The 21284-nt window shown below is 41.8% G+C and overlaps 1 long non-coding RNA gene across 1 annotated transcript; it reads left to right on the plus strand.

The window, feature by feature from the left end:
• The first annotated feature begins 7441 nt into the window (after nucleotides 1-7441).
• Nucleotides 7442-20567, plus strand: LOC121001917. The gene is made up of 3 exons (XR_005779183.1): nucleotides 7442-7554; nucleotides 11545-11554; nucleotides 20557-20567. It is a non-coding gene; the product is annotated as an uncharacterized LOC121001917 (long non-coding RNA).
• The last annotated feature ends 717 nt before the right edge of the window (nucleotides 20568-21284 follow it).

Consider the following 21284-nt stretch of genomic DNA (forward strand, 5'->3'; position numbering starts at 1 on the left):
CCATCCGCCCTGGCATGGCAACGTCCTATAGATAGAACCCAAACTTAAATCGGCTCACCTTTCCTTGGGAGTAGGCCTCAAAACCAACTCTTGGAAAATAGGATCCAGTTATTTTCTTCTTTAATTAAAAACAGCCTTGGAGAACATGGAGGCAGCCACACCTCCACATGGACCTTATGTACAATGCTATAACAAAGTTAGCCAACATATCCTATGTATTTTGATCAAAATGTGTTCTTAGTAAAAGGAGAGGAAGATGCTGCCAAGGTAGTCTTAGCTCCCCCAAGAACCTGCAGTTATCTGGTTCTTATCTCCCTAGCATCTGCCATTGAAGTCAAAAGGCGTCCATATAAATTAGATGGTCGGCTGGTTCTGAGGAAATTAACAGTTTTGGTTGACATACATCTAATGTGGATCACCAGCTTTAGACAATTTTAAAAAAAATCTCCCCCAATCTAAATTGTGCTAGAGTAAATGGCTTGTAGGTGCTGGAGCTCAGCAGAAGGCTGTTAGACTTTTACAGACAACCAAACATCATAGACTGACCAGTATCAATTTTTCATACAGTACAATGCCAGACACCACAACACATGGAGCAGGCAAAAAGTGGTACGTAATCCTCTAGACATGCCTTGGTCACACTGTAAAAATGCAGCCTTTTTTGATAAACAAAAGGATAGCAAGTAGCTCATATAGTCATTACACACAACTAATGCCATTCCATTCAGCAGTACATAGTGTAGTTTTGTGTAGTTCTACTCATGACATAAAAATCAGATTAAATTGCCACAACTAATCTCCTGAAAGACAATCAACCCTTATCTCGGATCAGATGGGAAAATTGCAATTTCTGTAGAACTGCAGTGAAAGACCATTGCTTTATGTAATTAAAAAAAAATCTAAGAACAATGAACAGAGAAGGAGATTGTTAGCATAATTTAATAGAGCCGTACGCAGTGATTGGCCCAATAAAGATGAAGGAAAACATTGTACTCTGTTAAATGTCAATCTAGAAGAGTGTAATCTACAAAATGAGCAGTGCAGCAGTGATAAGCGTCTCTCCGGCTTATCGCAACAATGATAGAGAAAGTTCTACATAAATGTTATGTAGCTACAAGAAACACTGACTTCTGCAATTAAAATGATTGACTGATAACTACTGCACTACTAATGCAAAGGAGAAAGGGTTATGAGTACAAATGAGGCTGCTGACTATTAGCACTTATTATCAGGATCCAATCTTTCCTCTCACTCTCTTGTATTTTCAGATTTAAAGTAATATATGTAATGCAAAATGTTTACACCAGGGCTCAGTCATCCAGCAGAGCCCTCTGTACGGAGCCTTTACTCTACTGCAGGCATTTAAACTCTCCATAGGACTCCATGTGTATTGAGCTATTTTAGGCTCTACATACAGACTCCAATCGAGCATGCCACAACATGTACAAAATCGGATGCGTATCAAGGCATAGTAAATCATTATTATGGCAAATAATTTTGGGATTTTTGGCAGTAGCCACCATTTATTTATAATACCATACAGCATATTTGAATGAACCCAACCAATTGTGGCACCTCAAATGATGGGCTGACCCAGCCCTCCCACTGACTAGGAGCCAGTGGTGCCCGCGCATCTCCACTGGCCCCCCTGAGCAACCCCTGGTCCTCCCTGGCCAACCTTCATGATTGCTCAGATCTGTCCAGGTGAGAAACAGTACCATGAACCCTGTGTTTCTTGCTATGGCCCGTAACAATCAACACCATCTGAGTTGGTTTTTCTTTAACATGTAAGGTAGAAACAAAATTAATCTGCTATCCCTCCCGTACTATGACTTCAATCCCTCCCAAGGCTGGTCCACCCCTGATTCCCTCACCCACTTTGCACCTATCTTTCCCCATTGTTCTCTTATCTTGCCACTAGATTACCTGGTGCCAGCAGCAATGTGGCTATCTCCATTTTCTATAAAAGGACCCCTATCCCATCCTATTTCGGCCTCCCCAATACTACCCTTTTCTTCCTGAGGGCCTTCCTTAAGTCTCCTTACATGCATTTTGCAAATTTGCCACTCTATATGCTTGGAAGCCTTTTGTCTTCGTATGACACTTATGGTGGATTTAGACAGGTCGAGGAGATGCCAGTTGTCGAGAAGGAAGCGTTTCTTCCTGACAGTCGGCTGCTGTTTTAGTGGAGGTGAAGCGCCGCATTTACATGCAGCGATCACTTCCACAGTATGAGAATGAGCGATCGCTATTATGATTGCTCATTCTCATACAGCTGCATTGTTTCTGGCTTGCAGATCTCTGTTTAGACAGCACCATCTGCTGGCCAGAAACGATAATTTACTTGCAAGCACTAACGACAGTCTCGTTTTACTTCTTCATCGGGTGATTGGCTGCACCTTTAGATGGGCAGATTGTCGGGAACAAGTGCTCACAGGAACATTCGTTCCTGATAATCTGCACAAATATCGGCCTGTGTAAATAACATTTACAAATATAAAATCATATAGGTTAATACGGACAGCTGCTTCATCCTATCATGATCCCAAATTCTAGGTAAAATTGGGAATAAAGAAGAAAACCTTTTTAAAAGGCGCATAGGAGCTGTTGGGGCAATGTCCAGTCGTTGCACTATTTGGTGGCATATAGACCAAAAATAGCTAGGTCTTTCTGAGCAGTCAAGACCTGGCACCAATGTTACTAAAATATTACTTTTGTCCCAATTACAACTAAATTAACAGAAAAAGTGATCTGTTTGACAAACTGTGTGTATCTTCTGTAGACATGGCTCTAGGTGATATAAAGCCATGCCCCTTGTCATCCAGGGCACAAAAAAAGCGTCTAAGACACATAACAAATGTGATGCAAAGCATGTATACTAGTTTTTATCGCAAATGAAGCTAGAATTTTGGTGCATTTACAGTACATTCGGAAAGTCTTCAGACCTTTTCACTTTTTTCACATTTTGTTATGTTGTGGCCTTGTGCTAAAATATAAAAATGCAAAAAAATTAAAAATTTTCCCAATCATTATACATTCAACACCCCAAAATGACAAAGTGAAAACAGACTGTTTGAAATCTTTGCTAATTTATTGAAAAGGAAAAGCAAAAATCTTGCATTGCTATAAGTAGTCAGACCCTTTACTCAGTACTTAGTTGAAGCATCTTTGGCAACAATTACAGCCTCCAGTCTTCTTGGCTATAATGCTATAAGGTTTGCACACCTGCATTTGGGAATTTTCTGCCATTCTTCTCTGCAGATCCTATCAAGCTCACTCAAGGACATTCATAGAGTTGTCCCTAAGCCACTCCTGTGTTGTCTTGGCTGTGTGCTTAGGGTCATTGTCTTATTGTAAGGTGAACCTTTGGCCAAGTCTGAGGTCCAGAGCACTCTGGATCAGGTTTTCATTAAGAATATCTCTGTACTTTGCTCCATTCAGCTTTCCCTGACCAGTCTCCTTGTATCCGCTGCTGAAAAACACCACCAAAGCATGTTGCTGCCACCACCATGCTTCACTGTAGGGATAGAATTGGGTAGTGCTTGGTTTCTCCCAAGCATGATACTTAGAATTGAGTCTAAAGTGTTCAATCTTGGTTTTATCAGATCAGAGAAGCTCGTTTCTCGCAATCTGAGAGTCCTTTAGGTTCTTTTTTGCAAACTCCCAGATGGGCTTTGATATGTCTTTTATTATGCAGATGCCCAGATAGGTGGAGTGCTGCAGTGATGGTTGACCTTCTGGAAGTTTCTCCCATCAGCACACAGGATCTTTGGAGCCCAGCCAGAGTGATCCTTGAGTTCTTGGTCACCTCTCTTACCAAGGCCCTTTCCCCCCGATTACTCAGTTTGGCTTTGCGGCCAGCTCCAGGAAGAGTCCTGGTTGTCTCAAACTTCTTCCATTTAAGAATTATGAAGGCCACTGTGCTCCTAAGAACTTTTAATTCAGCAGAAATTTTTATACCCTTCTCCGGATCTGTGCATCTTCACAATCCTGTCTCTGAGCTCTTCGAGCAGTTCTTTCCTTCTGATGGTTTGGTTTTTGATCTAATGTGCATTGTCAGCTGTGAGACCTTATATGGGCAGGGTGGTGTCGTTCCAAATCATATCCGTTCAACTGAATATATCACAGGATGACACCAATCAATGTTTAAAAACATCTCAAAGGTGATCAAGAAAAATGGGAGGCCCCTGGAGCTAAATTTCAAGTGTCATTGCAAAAGGTCTGAATACTTAATGTCCATTTACAAAATTTTAGCTTTTCCTTTTTAATCAATTTCCAAACGTTTCCACAATTTTGTTTTTAGTTTTTCATTATTGGGGTATTGAGTTTGAAGACTTTCAGAATGCATTGTACCTTAGAAAATCACCACCAAGATTTTTCAGTAAATTTGCATTCAAAAAGTATAGTAAATAAATACTGATTAATCTGCCCCTAAATGTGTAAATGTGAAATACCACAGACTTACTGTCTTTAAAATAGAGAATTCTCTTCTGCAATAATTAGTCTTATTTGATTAACAGACCAGGTCGCCTGTTATAATTATAACTGATTATTTTGGGATGCATATTAAAGTTAAATATATGTTTCTCTCAGATATCCATTAGCTGCTAATAAGATAATGTGAATGTCTTTCCTGTTTTTCTCTCTGTTTCAGCTGTTTTGCCTTATATGAACTGTTGGAGGACATAGACAATGATTGATCATTTCCTTTATTGTAATGGTGGTAAAGACAATGAGACATCTGTCAATGTGTCACTTTCATTTTCAAATTTAGTGGTGTAAGGCTTTGTTCATATTATGATCAGGCAGTACATTCACTCTCCACATTTGAAATGTGCCACTGAATATACGCCACAGACTAATTCCACTAATAGGCCCATACAGTTGAATAGGTTGTCCATTGACTTCCTTTGAGATCTACTAATATATTGAAAAAAAAAATAATGTTGACTAAGCTTTGCAGTATGGTTGAAAAAAGGGTATACCATCCAAATGTATGCAAAAAGGTCTTTTGTCTAATGGCCACATTGATGTATCCTTCAAACATGAATCACAAATATGATGATCATTTCTCAAGTAATGTTGTTTCAACCAGTAGTCTATATCCAGTTGGAGACAACAATTACACAAGATTGAAAACAGCAAGATTAACCTGGAGCAAAGTATCTTATTTATCGAGCAGTAACTTGTATCATCTACATAAAAAATAAAAAAATCTTGAAATAATTTTCAGGATACATCTGCACATAACAAATGTGCTCTGGATCTTCCATTTGAAGGCAGAAAATCATCAGCAGAATACAATTGCAGTAAAGTAAACGAGAACTAACATCCAAACACTGCAGAAAATATCAGTGCTGTGGATTGTAAATCCTCAGCATGCCAGTTCTTTTTCCCGAATTTCACATTGTATGTTTGCTGGGACCCCATTACTGAGACCCCCACCAATCATCAAAACGGTACACTGACCCCTTAAGGCAGGGCTCGACAAATCCCAGGCGCCAGGTCGCCATGGCGACCAGGAATTTAGTCCTGGCGCTTGGGTATTTGTCAGCCCGTTTTCAAAGGTGCCCGGCCGATGGGTGCGGAGCTGCCGTTCTGTCCGGAGGCAGCACCGTTTGAAACAGCTCCAGTCCTCAGTCAGTGAGTCACAGCACACAGAGAGCGAGACGCTGGCAGCAGGGAGGGGAGGGGCTCGGGAGGAGTGTAATCTGATCCTAGAGTGGAAGCTGCTTCTGCCAGCCCCTCCCCGCCCACCAACCAATCAGAGCTGAGGCAATGCAAGGCAAGCACTAGCAGCTCTGAGTCCGAGTCACTGACACAAGTACAGGAGGGAGTCCTAAGTAAGAATCGAATGATCTAAAGATCCGATCAGTTAGTGACTCATTCGATTCTTTGAGTTAAAAGAACAGTCAGTCAGACTCTAGAACAGGTTACACTGAGGCTGTGGCTGATGCTTTTGCAGCAGTGATAAGATTAAGGGACAGGAGCAGAGATGAGAGAAGTGACAGATGACACAGTTTAGATTACAATTTGAATTAACCCTTTAGGGTCAAATTGGCTTCTCAAGGAGATCTATGTTAAAGGCATCCCTTCTTCTGTCTCATTCAGTAGCTATAGAACTAAGGCTACTTTCACACTTGCGGCAGGATGGATCTGGCAGGCTGTTCACCCTGTCGGATCCGTCCTTCCGCTGTTTCGCCGGACCACCGCTCCGTCCCCATTGACTATAATGGGGGCAGAGCTCTGGCTCAGTGCATGGTAAAAGTACTGCATGTCCAACTTTTTAGTCTGGCGGCCTCTCACCGCGAACTGCCATGCTGCGCCGGAGCTCCACCCCCGTCCCCATTATAGTCAATAGGGTCTGGGGACGGAGCGGCGGTATATGTAACATGGTATACAGCATTATTGGGGGGGGGGGCTCTATGGAGAAGTGGGGGGGGGCACCTACTAGGGGCTTTATGACGCGGCTCCGCCTGGCTCCTAACTTTTTTAGCTGGCTCCTAGATTCCAAGGAAATTTGTCAAGCCCTGCCTTAAGGAGTTTGAGTAGAGTGATAGTCATACATGAACACTACTTCTCTATTCAATGTTAAAGAAACTGATCGACATAATGAGTTAAGGCTACTTTCACACTAACGTTTGTATTTTCCGGTATTGAAATCCATCATAGGATCTCAATTCTGGAAAAAAACGCTTCCGTTTTGTCCCCATTCATTGTCAATAGGGACAAATCGTAACTGAACAGAGCGGAATGCTCCAAAATGCATTGTGTTCCGTTTGGTTGCGTTCTCATACCGGTGAGCAAACCGCAGCAAGCTGCAATTTTCTTTCTGTCATGGGATGCTGAGCAAGACGGATCCTTCATGACCCACAAGGCAAGTCGATGGCGACGGATCCATTTAACTCTGACACTATCTAAAACAATAGAAAACGTCTTGGTTGTGTTAAAGATAATACAACCGGATACGTTCTGTCACGGTCCCTCCCGTTACAGAGGTGAGAAGATCGGTTGGACTTGCTGCATGTGAGGCTATCTGACAGGTCTCTCTGTTTTCCTCTTTGTATGTTGTTGTTTGGCAGGATCTCACCTCTCCTCAGGTGCCGCTCGTTATCAGTAATGAGGCTCTATTTAGATCCGCCTCACACTGCTGACCATGCGGGTGATATTTCCGGTGGGAGTTGCTAGAGCTTGTTTGTCTTGGATCTCCTGCTTCTCCATACATCTCAAAGCTAGTTGCCTTTTCTATTTGTTGTTCTCTGGTGTGTTTTGGTTCTAGGCCTCAGGGAGACGCAGGTTTCTTCATCTGGGAAGGAACCAGCTGTCTCAACTCCTGCTACCTATCCTAGGGCTCGTCAGTTTTAGCAGGGCATAGTTATCCGGCATATGAGCATTTCCACCATCAGGATCTGCTCATACTGGCAGGAGTAAGGGAAAGGCCTAGAGATTACTAGGAGGTCACCATCCCTCTTCCTTAGCTTTTGAGGTCTAGACTGTTGTCTGTTTCCTTTTGTGTGTATCTGGTGTTTTCCCCTTCCCAATTACCCGTGACACGTTCATAACAAATGCAGATGGTTGTATTATCAGTAACGGAAGCGTTTTTGATGAGCTCTACCGGATCCACCAAAAACGCTAGTGTGAAAGTAGCCTGAGATAAAAGGAGTTAATGTTGACGCCAGCAAGAATGAAGCCCTCATCTTTATGCAATTTAATTTATATATCAAATAATAGAAGATTCTGGTCTCTATCCATAGGTTTGGTAAGAAATATACATAGTAAAGGGTGGACACGTTTTCGATATTTGTGTGTCTCATCTGTGATCTCCAAGGTCTCAATACAGCACACATAATATAAAGGTCTTGAAATGAGAATTATACATTCTCACATTTCTCACAAATGAAAAGTCTTTGCAGGACACAGTAATGGAGACGGACATAGACAAAGGACAAATGGAGGGATCCAGACAATAAGAATTTTAATAGACAATTATAGAAAACATCCTCTTAATATTTCATTACCAGCAGAAAACTTCTTCTTGGCACAACTTGGGAATTTACTAAGAGAGGTCTCAATCTAAAGTCCATTGGAGTAAGATGCAACAAATTTATCTTATCTTACTTTTCTGAATAAATTTATCACATCTTTGCTTGTCTGTGCGCCAGAACATGAAATCTTTCCCAGCTCTGAGCTGGAGTACACTTGCGCTATAATTTACAACAGTTTCAGGTGTAAATTATAGTATATCATATGAGCCATGGGAGGCCACATTCCTTCTTTTTGGATGCCAGAAGCTGCGAATAATGACCAAAAGACACATATTTCTGAGCAAACAAAATTATTGCTAAAATTCTTTTTGTGTGGCTACTGTTTATAGATAGAGTTATAGTGAATACACACAGTACAAACCTTAAAGGGGTTTTCTGAGATAGGATAGGTCATCAGTATCTGATCGATGGGGGTCTGACACATCAGCTGTTTGAGAAGGCAGTGGTGCTCGCAGTAGTGCGGCAGCCTTCTCTGCTTTTCCTAGACCAGTGCTGCTTTTCCAGCCGTTATACATAGTGTGGCGCTGTGCTTGGTAAGCTGCCAAAAGGAGCACCACTGCCTTCTACAAACAGCTGATTGGCGGGAGTCCCAGGTGTCAGACCCTCACCGATCACATACTAATAACCTATCCAGAGAATAGGTCATCAGTAAAAAAAAAAAAAATCTTGGAAAACCCTTTTAAATTGTCCTATGGAAGTCCATTTGCTACCGATTTAATAATGTTTATTATAATTAACATTTGCTATTTTTAGTTTTCTTATCACTTATGTCTTTTATGTATTATGGTCGCTAGGATTCTGTTTTATGTGTTTTTAGATTTTGTATAATTGGCTAAACTTTTACATTGCCTCCAATCATAAGGAATGGATGGAATACAATAATTTCCAATTCAGACACGATTCGACATTCAGGCAGGTTGGTGGAGCACAGATGTTCACTCCCTGTAAACCATTTACTCCCTCTGCCTCTTTTACAATATTGTATAAATCTTGTCCAGCATACCTAGGAGGACATTGAATCAACCTGTTGTGCTAGGGAAAACCTGTACTTTAGCTTTGATCTTCCAGCCGTTACCTGTTGGCAGACTATTTAGTGAACCTTGGCCTTTGTTGGCTGTCATGATGAATCTATCTAGTACTTCATTTTTGCAGTATTTTTTGTAACAATCTACAAAGCATAGGTAATATGAGTAGATTTTAATATCTTATCTTCATGTTCTGTTAATAAGATTCTCTTGTGAATCTGAACTCCTTAGCATGTCATGGGCTCAGTGCAAATTTTAAGAGGGACCTTGGAAAGGATGACTTCTGTCTGTTGCTGTTACTGTGAATGAATGGCTGGCTGCTCATGTGTCTATGGTGATTTAAGTGAGAGGGTTAGGTTTAACGTGTGTCAGACATTCAACTTATTTATATTGAAGTTTATTTCAGAGTGTAACCTCACAGATGGATGGGGACGCTAATATTTTCTAACATTGCTTAAAATAGAAATTGATTGCTGAAGTATTACTTGTTTATCTCTTAGGAATGACAGACATTTTAGAATATATTTCTATTATGTGGAAAAAGTATTTCACAGAGCTAATGTGTATGTTAACGGTGTGGTCTTCATGCATATGACTGATTTCATGTGTATTTTCTGGGAATATATATATATATGGATGACTTATCCTTAGGACATGTTCGGAGAGGTCCATCCCCTACTGCACCCACCCCTCACCATTGAGTGTTCCAGAGGATATCTGCCTACCCCTCAACAGTCCTTTTTTCACATGCCTTTCTGGTAAACCAGGCAGTGAGAGGTTGGAGCTTATTCAAATTTTTCAAAAATAGTCATTTCTTTAATATATTGAAAGCTTTTTTTTTTTTTGGGGGGGGGGGGGGTAGAATGGGGCAGGTTTACAATGTCTCACTGTTTGAGTTTCAGATAGTGGGAGGCTTTGATTTTATCCTATTTGGTAACAAAATAAACTGGACATTTTAATGATGAGTCTTGATTATATACTTTATTGTGTAAAGCTATCTCATAGTGTCTTGTTATTGTCATCTTATCTGGAATAACAACTCCCGAAATGTTTAATTCAGAAGTGATGAAGGAACTGTAACCATTTGATATCTATCCACTACGGGTGTGGGCTTCTTTAAACTGAAATGTCCTGTATGTCAGGACTTTTGATGGTGACTGGTTGCAATGTGTCCCATAGTGTGCTGTGTATACAGTGATCAGGAAGGCAGGGACAGTAATAAATTGTCTCTTCCTTCTCTATGGGGAGTCTGGCTACCACCTTCTTCTGCTAGAGCTCCTAAACATCTCTGCAGAGTCATATGCAGAACAGATGAATGTTTTAAGACCTTCAGTCTTTTTTAAGTAGTGAATGTGCACTCTTGAATACTATTTTGTTTTTTGTAATCTAAATGGATTAGACATTCTGCATTTCTTACTATATACACTGCTCAAAAAAATAAAGGGAACACTTAAACAACACAATGTAACTCCAAGTCAATCACACTTCTGTGAAATCAAACTGTCCACTTAAGTAGCAACACTGAGTGACAATTAATTTTACATGCTGTCGTGCAAATGGGATAGACAACAGGTGGAAATTATAGGCAATTAGCAAGACCCCCCCAATAAAGGAGTGGTTCTGCAGGTGGTCACCACAGACCACTTCTCAGTTCCTATGCTTCCTGGCTGATGTTTTGGTCACTTTTGAATGCTGGCGGTGCTTTCACTCTAGTGGTAGCATGAGACGGAGTCTACAACCCACAAAAGTGGCTCAGGTAGTGCAGCTTATCCAGGATGGCACATCAATGCGAGTTGTGGCAAGAAGGTTTGCTGTGTCTGTCAGCGTAGTGTCCAGAGCATGGAGGCGCTACCAGGAGACAGGCCAGTACATCAGGAGAGGTGGAGGAGGCCGTAGGAGGGCAACAACCCAGCAGCAGGACCGCTACCTCCGCCTTTGTGCAAGGAGGAACAGGAGGAGCACTGCCAGAGCCCTGCAAAATGACCTCCAGCAGGCCACAAATGTGCATGTGTCTGCTCAAACGGTCAGAAACAGACTCCATGAGGGTGATATGAGGGCCCGACGTCCACAGGTGGGGGTTGTGCTTACAGCCCAACACCGTGCAGGACGTTTGGCATTTGCCAGAGAACACCAAGATTGGCAAATTCGCCACTGGCGCCCTGTGCTCTTCACAGATGAAAGCAGGTTCACACTGAGCACATGTGACAGACGTGACAGAGTCTGGAGACGCCGTGGAGAACGTTCTGCTGCCTGCAACATCCTCCAGCATGACCGGTTTGGCATTGGGTCAGTAATGGTGTGGGGTGGCATTTCTTTGGAGGGCCGCACAGCCCTCCATGTGCTCGCCAGAGGTAGCCTGACTGCCATTAGGTACCGAGATGAGATCCTCAGACCCCTTGTGAGACCATATGCTGGTGCGGTTGGCCCTGGGTTCCTCCTAATGCAAGACAATGCTAGACCTCATGTGGCTAGAGTGTGTCAGCAGTTCCTTCAAGACGAAGGCATTGATGCTATGGACTGGCCCGCCCGTTCCCCAGACCTGAATCCAATTGAGCACATCTGGGACATCATGTCTCGCTCTATCCACCAACGTCACGTTGCACCACAGACTGTCCAGGAGTTGGCAGATGCTTTAGTCCAGGTCTGGGAGGAGATCCCTCAGGAGACCGTCCGACACCTCATCAGGAGCATGCACAGGCGTTGTAGGGAGGTCATACAGGCACGTGGAGGCCACACACACTACTGAGCCTCATTTTGACTTGTTTTAAGGACATTACATCAAAGTTGGATCAGCCTGTAGTGTGTTTTTCCAATTTAATTTTGAGTGTGACTCCAAATCCAGACCTCCATGGGTTGAAAAATTTGATTTCCATTTTTTTTATTTTTGTGTGATTTTGTTGTCAGCACATTCAACTATGTAAAGAACAAAGTATTTCAGAAGAATATTTAATTAATTCAGATCTAGGATGTGTTATTTTTGTGTTCCCTTTATTTTTTTGAGCAGTGTATTTTAAATGTGTATTTTTCTCTGATCCTGGGCTCCAGATATCCAGCCATAGAGTTAAATGATAAAATTCTTGCTAACTGCATCCATCATTAGAAGGAGCATTGGAGTCTACTACATATTAAGGCACGTTTACCAGTCGTAAATGTTTCCCTATGTTTATACATTAATGCATATAAGCTCTTAAGCCCCCTCTAGCACCGGATGTAAGCAGCCAGAATATAAAGTTGGGAACCTAAACACTGATGGACTATCCTTAGGATAGGCCTTTAGTCTGATTGATGGAGCCAGACCCCAGAAGCCCTGCAGTCAAAAGAATAACGTGGCTTAGCCATGTGCCTCAGTCCCATTCTGGAGGAGAATAACGTGACAGTCCTCTGTTATCATCACCTAAGAAGGTTTGCTCTTCTTGCATACAGAATAATAATTGTATTTCCTACTAGAAGGATGATCATTAGCAGACATTTCACTATCTTTAACTATATTTCCACAGAACTTTTAGGCCTTTGTATGTTTTAGACAGCATATCTATTAAAGGGGTCTTCGGGGCTTTGAAACTTATGGCCTAGCCTTAGGGTAGCTCTTCAATATATGATTGGTGCTGGTTCGGCTCTTGGTACCTTCACCGATCTTATGTTTTTCAGTAGTTCCGTCGCCAAAAATTGACATTGGATCTAGAAAGCTCTGTTGGACAAAGCTCGTTGCTGAGACTAGCTCAGTCCACTACACAGTGGAAGGCGCTGTGCAGTTCTGGTGCCTATTTTTGGTACCTGAACTACTGAAAAATACCTGATTGCCTAGGTGCTTAGAGCCGGACCCTGCTGCTCACATATTGAGGACTTGTCTTGAGGATAGGGCTCCAGTATAAAAGTATAATCAGTATTGCGGGGAGAAATCACTATAGATAAATATAGTTAAATAGTTTAACATGACTGCTTGGTTAGCAGCTTAAAGAATGCAGTAGTTTTCTGGTTTCTTTTTAACAGGACATTGTTTAAAGAAACAGCTTTTGAATTATTCAACTAAATACTGTGATTCGGCAACCCCTACTGTTTTCCCAGCTCTTGTTGTCTACCATACTTTTATATCTACATGCATTTTTAACTTTTCAAGGCATCCTGCTGTCATATATTTTGCTATTCTGACCTTTTCCTTATAATCAATTGCTTCCTAGAATTGTTCCATTTAGGTTAAACCTTATAAATGTTTTTTTGTATAAATTAATGTAATCACAGCTAAGACAATATCCCGTCAGAGGGAATAATAACCACAGGTGGTATATAATCCAATAATGTAATCACAGGGAACGACCTGTTTAAAACGTAGCCTTTAATCTAATTATAACATAAAATAACAAAACTCCCACAGACATACATAGAAAAAGAACAAAACAGAAAATATATCCTTGATGACATGGAAAATGATACTTGTGATGGTTCAGACGTGCAGGTCAGGTTGGACTGAGGGGATAGAGATGAAGTCTAGCCTGTCCCTATTCCTGTCCCTGGGCTAGATAGCCCTAGGCAGGGCTATCTAGCCCAGGGACAGGAATAGGGACAGGCTAGACTTCATCTCTATCCCCTCAGTCCAACCTGACCTGCACGTCTGAACCATCACAAGTATCATTTTCCATGTCATCAAGGATATATTTTCTGTTTTGTTCTTTTTCTATGTATGTCTGTGGGAGTTTTGTTATTTTATGTTATAATTAGATTAAAGGCTACGTTTTAAACAGGTCGTTCCCTGTGATTACATTGTATAAATTAATGTTAGCTTCTGTGTGTAACATAAATAGTTTTTTTTCTCAAGAAACTTGTATGTTGTTCCTAAGATTTGTTTTCTTCTTTTTTTAAAGTGTAACTGTTATATTTTTTATTTGCTAGTTTATTAGAGCTAGGCATGTATACCCGAGTTAGTCTGTCAATGATTGTCAAAAGATCTGTAATTACCTTATAATAACAGCTTTAAAACATGATTTAAACAATAGGTCATTTTCTGATGACACATTCCCTTTATTATTTGTGTCAGAGTAAAAAAAAATAACATTTTGCACCTTCAAAGTAGTAGGAATGTTGTGTAAATCAAATTGTACAAACTGCCCAAAAATGTATTTTAATTCTTTGTCGTAAAGCAATGCAAGAAGACTGGTGAATAATTTTGCAAGGCACTGTATGTAGCCTCTTCTAGACATGATTTGGCAATCACATCTAGCATCCACCAAATGTGTCTGTGTGTATTTGTGTGCTAATAGATGTGCGTGTTCACCTTATGAGGAGGCAGTGCTTGCATAGGCTTATTATATTTCTGTAGTTTAGCAGGCCATGTTTCAGATTAGCTAACATTGATTTTTACTCTTCTCTTCTGACTTGCCATTATTTTGAGACAATTTAATTTTATCCCAAGGCTTTTAAAAAATTGATGTCTTGTGCATCTGTGTCTTTGTTTGCTTCTAAAAACAGTTCAGATTGGAAGGCTTTTTAAAATGTTATCCTTAATCTGATAGTCAGACTATGTTGGATAGCAACATCAGAATCCGCCCCTTGCAGTTTTGTTATGCCAAGGACTTTTTTTTTTTTTTTTTAAATCCATATGATATCATCCTTGGTGCTATTAAGAATACTTAGTACGAACTGTCATGCTCTTTTGTTAGTGGTAAGCATATGACTAAAAACTATTTATTTATTGCAGTGAAAACATACAAGTCACTTATATCACTGTATTGCGCAATAAATATGATCAAATAAGAGAGAATCATTAATGAAGGATATTAGACATTAATATCAATAAGAAGTACAAATAAATAGCTGTTATCCCTGCAACCAATGCTTGTGGTGGGTCATGAAATCCATGCATCTAAGGTAGCGGATAAAATGATAGGGCTGCAATGAATAGTATAACTGAATCACCTTCAAAAGTGTGTGTATAGATAAAAAACTGTGCTCCTTACATTCATTAATGCTGAGAGTATCAGATTGTTATGTACCTGGCCGGTGGCCATATTTTTCTGCTGGAGTGGTACTGTTGTGACATTATATGTGGGCACTTTAAAGAGGCAACATGCAGGAGCAGTATAAAGGGGCATATATCAGTGATGGGGTACACCCACTGGAGCCATCCTTAAAAGGTAGAAATCAGCACAGCAAGATAAAATTCAAGATTGTAAAAAAAATGTAAATGATGTTTAAAAAAACAAGTTTTTTTTTACTTATTTAAAAATAGCATTTTTGAGTGTAAAACTAAACTTTCACTTTATCCTCTTTAGCACACAGGTGTATGCTAGTGACACACAAATGGAGGACATAAAGATGATTACGCCGAATATATATATTGTAAGGAACCGTACTCACTTGACCAGTGTACAGAGGCAGGGACACCACAAAGTTCATCAAAGTCTTCTTTATTTAGGCTTTTCCAAATACGTACAGCCGATAAATGCAGATCACCGCCGGGTCCAGCACACATAGCACACATTGACAGTGTTACCTCACACTGTCTACCTTCTTCCCCAGGCTGAGACACACCTAAGTCCAGCAGCAGAATTAAATAGAATCCCTGGACATGAGCATGCCCCAAGTCCCGGACTGGAGCATCGGGAACAGGCACCCACCCAGCACATTTCCTGCTCCCAGTAAAAGCCCGACCCGGACTAGCTGGAACCAGCTATGCTATCTATCATGGTGTCCACCAACTACCTTTGTGGACACCTAATCTAGGGTCCTTTACTCCACCAAGGCCGGGCACCTTGGTGACATTTTCCCGGTGCAAACAAAACCTTTTTTAGAATGCTTCCTGTAGCATTCTGGGTGACACATATCTCCCATGATACATGACTCCTGTCACTGCCTCACAATATATATATAAAATGTGTACTGTCATTCTATGCACCTAGTGTCATATTTGTACAGTCTTCCTGTATGGCAAGGTGGTAGTAAATGAAACAGAAAAGGGAATACTTGTTCCTGTATTGTGGACAGCTGTAATCCCATAGCTTTCTGCACTGATTTTCAACCACAAAGCGAAAGCAGTGCCTGAGGCGATATACCGTCTGCAGCCAAATAACCTACTTTAAGAAGTAAAATACTAAATATGTGTCAAAACAAGCTCTTGTATCCTCATTTGAAGGCTTGTTATACACTACCGATCTTATGTAAAAAGCCGAAGATCAATGACAGTATAGGGTAATAGGTAAAGAGAGTTGAACATTCAAAATAATGGCAAAAGACACGATATGTATTCATCACATAAAATATTAGTGCAAATCAAATTTCATTATTACAAGGTTTGGTGTGAAAATTGAGGCTCTGTTCACACACCTACATTATAGCAGCTTTTACAGCTATGCCATATTTGTTTTCCTGCAAATTCTAATCAACCTCATTCACTTCTGTCGGGGTTCAGACATTTAATACAGCAAGAATAACGCTGCATACGGAACTGTTTTTGCCATCAAAAATACGTAAATGAGGCTGCAAGTGCCCATTGGGCAATCCCGAGCCTTAGCAAGTTCCTCAGACTCAGACACAGTAAACCCTGCCCTGCGCCTCCCTGTTGGTCTTGATTGACGTCTCCACCATTGTCTGTGCAGAAGAGAGTAGCTTAGGACCATCTACAGAAGCTGTAGCCACCAATCAAGACCAAAGAGGAAGCTCAGGGCAAGAGCTTAGAAGAGCCTAAGCTGTTTCTGGGTTTGGAACTGCCCACTGAGCACTCACAACCTTATTTCCATATGTGTTAAAAGTTTGTTTTCTTGGCAAGAACTACATGGCCACAAAGGTATGTTTGCATATCTGTCTCAGTCTACCACCCGCGTTGTAATCATTTTAATGGGCAGAAAGTAACTGAGAGGATCCCTTAAATTATAATGTCTTTAACATGCTTTTGGCTTTATATACACTGTGTTCACACTGCCATCATGGCCTTCATTTTTACAGAATACGTGAGGGATGTGAAGGATCGATGGAATCTATTTTCTTCCTGATGGGTTCATCAGGAATAGGGCAGCAGACTATGCCATTCTGGCCATCAAAAAAAGCTAAGAAAAACTTGTGCAAGTGTGACTAGAGCCACCTCTTGTACCTGTAAACTATTGTGTAAGAATGTAATGGAAAACTGAGCTTGACATTGACAAGAGTAGCCGTCCTGGAGTGGGTGTGAATCACTGGCTCGGAAGAATCTACAGAGACTAAGGTTTAGCAATTCTTAACTCTCTTTTCATCATTTTAGTAAATCTAGGTCATTGTTTCAAGTGTAAGGCAGCTATTCCTTTCCTCCAGAATGCACAAGACAGCAAATATTTCCCAAGACATTAGATGATTTGTTTATCACTGCTACAAATGCATTAATGAAAATGTTTTTTGGCTTTCAGATCCTTTTTGTTTTATACACAATAACGTAATTTCTGCATTCTGAAGCTTTGTACTTATTAAAATGTGTTTCTGCAAAGTAAATTTTAGCTAATGCCCCCTTTTGAATGTTTTTTTTTTTTAATTCATATATTTTCATTTTCTGTTCTCTATTTTAGGGAAATATCTGAAAATGCGCAGCCAGAACTGGATCCTTGACTAAATATATCGTCAACGGAACAAAAAAGGAAATAAAATAAATAAATAACTGAACTAAAGAAAAAAACAGCAGGCCTGGAAACCAGTGGATTCCTTAATCTGTAGCGACTTTACACCGAAGACATTGATCAAATTTTGTGTGATTTTTGCCGGCATCATTCCTCGACAAGCTGAGACTCTATACATTTTTAATGTATTTCCCCTACATGACAAATAACTAGCGATTTGTCAGCTGGAAGGAATGCATTCAGAGATGAGATATGGTACAAGATGATATTTTAATATGACAACCCGCAGTCGTTCATGTCCTCTACCAGCTGTAAACGGACATATGAATCACTACCCAGCCGCCCACTATCCCTTCCTGTTTCCCCCTGTCATTGGTGGGTTGCCTCTGCCACTTCATGGATACCAAGGCCTTCCTCCCACCAGCAGTTGCAGCACTCCATCTCCTGCAAGTAAGTGGAAATGAAATTATGCATCATGTCTTATTCTCAAAGATGGACCTATATCTGTTCTAGTGCAGTTTGGACCACAAAATGTGTATGCTGTCTTATTGCGTTACCATAACTGTATTACCCCTGGTTAAGGTGAAATGTAGAAGAATTGGGAGTAATTGTTAATCATAGAAAATACTTGAACACGTAGTGCCAATCCGCTGCATATACAGCTCAGAAATGACTAGTAAAAACGAGGGTGGTGCGTAAGTAGATAAAAATTCTTAGGGTGCGGCCACGCAGCCAGGTTTCCTGATGCAGTTTTCGGAGCCAAATTCAGGAGTGGATCATAAAAGGAGAGAAAGAATTAAGGACAGATAGTACTTTTCCTCTTTTTTTGTATTCATCCCTGGTTTTGGCTTCTCAAACAGCATCAAGAAGCCTGACCATGTGGCCGTACACCTATTTTGTCTCTTTATATTGCACTAGTTAGGCTGCACTTTGGAAATGCAGCTATTCGTAAAAATGATACCCTGAAAATGAAGGCTTCGTACTTATGTCACACTTTTAGATTTTTGTACTTGAGGGTACTTTTATGTCATTTATTGGAGTAGTAATTTCTTTGGCTAAGGCTACTTCTACACTTGCGGCAGCAGAGTCCGCCAGGCTGTTCCCACGGAACGCTAACGCTAGCCTTAGTGTGCTACCGGAGGTCCAGCCGCAGCATGTCAAACAAGCCTAGAGGTGGCCTGACAAAAACTGCAGCATGCTCTCGGCATGTTTGTCGTGCTGTGGCTGGACCTCCGGCCCACCCCCATTATAATGAAATGGGCTAGAGCGGACTTCCGGCAGCACTGTGGGCTAGCGTTAGCGCAGACCCTGCTGCCGCAAGTGTGAAAGTAGCCTTAGGAATGACGAGAAACACTCATGAGCTTGTAATATTTTTTAGGGCAGTAAGCAGCTTGGGTGAGTATACCAGCTGATCTGTGTATATCTGTTGTCACTGTAACACATTTACAGTATATGTAACTAGGAAATTAGCAGTCACCTCTAGTGCTGATGGATATACTGTAGATGCTTACACGAAAGTAAAAAAGATTAAAGGCCTCATTTATCAAAACTGTCTAACAGTAAGACACTCATAGTTGCCCAGAGAAACCAATAAGAGCTCACATTTCATTCTCTAAAGGGCTCTGAAAAAATGAAGGCTGAGCTCTGATTGCTTGCTATGGGCAGTTTTACTCTTAGGCGGTTTTGATATATGAGGCCCTAAGTCCTTTATTGTTTAGTCTGCATTGTAGCACCAAACCGCAACATTTTCAACCTGATGAAGGTGCCGGTTTGGTGCCACAAAGTGTAGTAACCTGCAAAGGATTTAACCTTACTACTCTGGTCCATGTATGTATATCCGTCAGCATCAGAGGTTATACAAACTCATTCTGTTACTAATTCGGACAGGGAGTTGTTCAGCGGTAGAGCTGAGATTAGGATTGTGGCGAAACCAACCTCGCCACTGGGTTTTGGAGAGGACTGGCTGCTGGCCTCTTGCCCCTGGATTATGGGCCATATACTAACTTTTAAACCCCTGAACCTATTCAAGTGAATTTTGGATAGGTTTGTCCCCAAGTTATACTGTTTAAATTGATGTAAGTTATATGTATGGCCAATGTAAACTCACAAAGTTGTAACAATTTATAATAAGTGTAACTTGTCAGCTTGGGAGGAAAATGTTGGGTGTGTTTCTATTGTGCCATTGTCCCATTGTGTGTTTAAATGGTGATGTCTGTTCTGTTGTCCTCACATGTGTATTGGCGATCTCCCTTTGTCCTCAGAGATAATTGGATTGCTCCTCAGGTTGTCTCCGGGACAGAGAGGAGGAGACCATGATGCATTGTGGGGATATGTTGTCCTATGTCACAGTCTTCATTCTGGTCCTCTGGGGGCGTGAACGATTGGTTGCTGTAGTTACATTGTATGTGTTGTAAATTACTGATTGGTTGTATTTCAAACCCCTGTGGGCAGTACTATGTTTGTGGTTTATGAATAAAAGAGGCTGTACGTGAAGTACAGTGAGACCACTGCTTGACCCTCAACACGGAGCCTTGTCTCGTTATTGGGGGGATTCGCTGTATGCTGTTAGAAGACCGATTGCCAGAAGTGTAAGCTGATCCCTGTTCGTCTGCTAGCAGCTATTCGTGAGGTTCCAGTTTGGAGTGCTATTTTGTATCCAGTTCGGGAGTTTGGTGTATCCTGCAGTAGCTGTGCCTGTCTCTCAGAAAGGGGCTTATCGCCTGAACGGATTTTAACCCCTTGTCTGCGGAAACGGTCCGTTACATTGGTGGCAGCGGTGGGATCGTTCCTACAGCCAGAAGGACAGCTACAGGAGACACCATTTTTGTGGATTCTACAATTTAAGGACAACGCATGTCCCAGTACAGCGTCCCTGACAGCAGCAGGATGGAACCAGCAGTGTTATACGAGGAGGAGGACCTGGATGGCCGGGATGCATTAAGGAAAGGCATCTGGTACCAGGCCCTGGATAATCTACAATACCAGCGGGGTGAGTGTCTCCCCAGTGAAGAGCAGCGGTTGCAGAAGCAAGTGGCCCTGCGGATGCCCTTCCTGGGAGAGCAGCCCCTGGAGGAATGGGTGAAGGAACTAGAGCACCGGGTATGGCAGGAGCTATGGCTGGAGGATGCCTACCAGGCGCTTTGGTGGTATATGGGACAGTATATACCCTGGACAGCCGAACATGACAAGCCAGAGGGAGAGGGGTTTTATGGTCCTGGCTTGTTATGGGAGTTCTTTGCAGAGCCTGACTTCGGGAGCCCTGTACAGTCCAGACTTCAGGACATTTTCTATGAGAGGGAGGCTAGGCATGAGTGGGATGACCCCCATAAGGTAGAGCAAGACCTGGCTCACCTAGCAACCCTGGAGTGGGAACTGGAGCAGGACTACCGAGATCTCTTCCACTCCATTGAGAAGGCTCAGCAGGACGGTAAGGTGACAGACCCAGATCCAGACCCATTCAGCTGGGCAGATATGGTAGAGTGTTACTGGGAAGGACCCCAGGTGGCCGGTAGAGATGGGACCGAGGTCTCTCTACCGGTCCTGCAGGGAATTGGGAGCCCAGTCTCCATTCCCCAGCGGCAGTGTGAAGTGCAGGGAGAGGAGAGCAGCGTCCTCCCTCCCTAGCGGCAGGCTGAGGTACA

The sequence above is a fragment of the Bufo bufo genome, chromosome 5, assembly GCF_905171765.1.
Source record: "Bufo bufo chromosome 5, aBufBuf1.1, whole genome shotgun sequence".
NCBI classification, from domain to species: domain Eukaryota; kingdom Metazoa; phylum Chordata; class Amphibia; order Anura; family Bufonidae; genus Bufo; species Bufo bufo.